Below are 790 nucleotides of genomic sequence, written 5' to 3' on the forward strand. Positions count from 1 at the left end.
CCCATACAGCTGTTGCCTAAGGAGTTAACCAAAACCGAGATTGGCACAGGGCTCATGTTTCCGGGTCTTTTTTTAGCCGCTATTTAATTGCCTGGTTCTAGGCCACAAGGCAGGGCATGCCACAGCGTTCGCGAGGGGCACTCCTCCGCATCAGAGGGGGGGACTACAGAGACCCCAGGGCCAGAGAGAGGAAAGGAAGTCAAAAAACACCAGATAAGCCCGTCTCCTCCTCAGAGCTGGTCCCAGGAGGCTGGCACAGGAGACCGAGCCCGGGCCTTGCAGGCTGCAAGGAACGGGGAACCCTCCCGAGAGCGAAGCAAACCAGGGAAGTGACCACTGTCCCAGCAAGGAGGGGTCTTTGCTCGTGCTGGGGCTGTGGGAACCAGCTGCCAGGCAGGGGCAGCTGGAGCAGCACGCTCCAGGCCGGCAGGGCGAATTACATGGATTACCGACAGACGCGGCCGCAGGCCCCCAAGGCCTCACCGGGCAGGGACGGAACCTGGGGCAAGAGCGGCTCGCTGCTCGCGCCGGCAGCTGGTGAGGACAGGCCACGGCTCTCGTCTTCCTCAGAAAAGACTCCTGGGCAAGCGGAGACTCCGAATCTTTCTAGGGGTAGAATTCCGTTTCAAAACGAAGAGGGAGGAGCTCCGTGAGAGCTGTCGCCTGTCAGAGGCCTCCAGCTCCCAAGAGACCGAAGACAGCGACGAAGGCGCCGGCTGAGGCCGCGCACCTCCAAGGCGCAGGCCGAGCAAGCACGCAGCGGCTAACGCCGCCCCCCCCGTCGGCAGGC

This window comes from Eurypyga helias, unplaced genomic scaffold (genome assembly GCF_000690775.1).
Source record: "Eurypyga helias isolate BGI_N326 unplaced genomic scaffold, ASM69077v1 scaffold5106, whole genome shotgun sequence".
NCBI classification, from domain to species: domain Eukaryota; kingdom Metazoa; phylum Chordata; class Aves; order Eurypygiformes; family Eurypygidae; genus Eurypyga; species Eurypyga helias.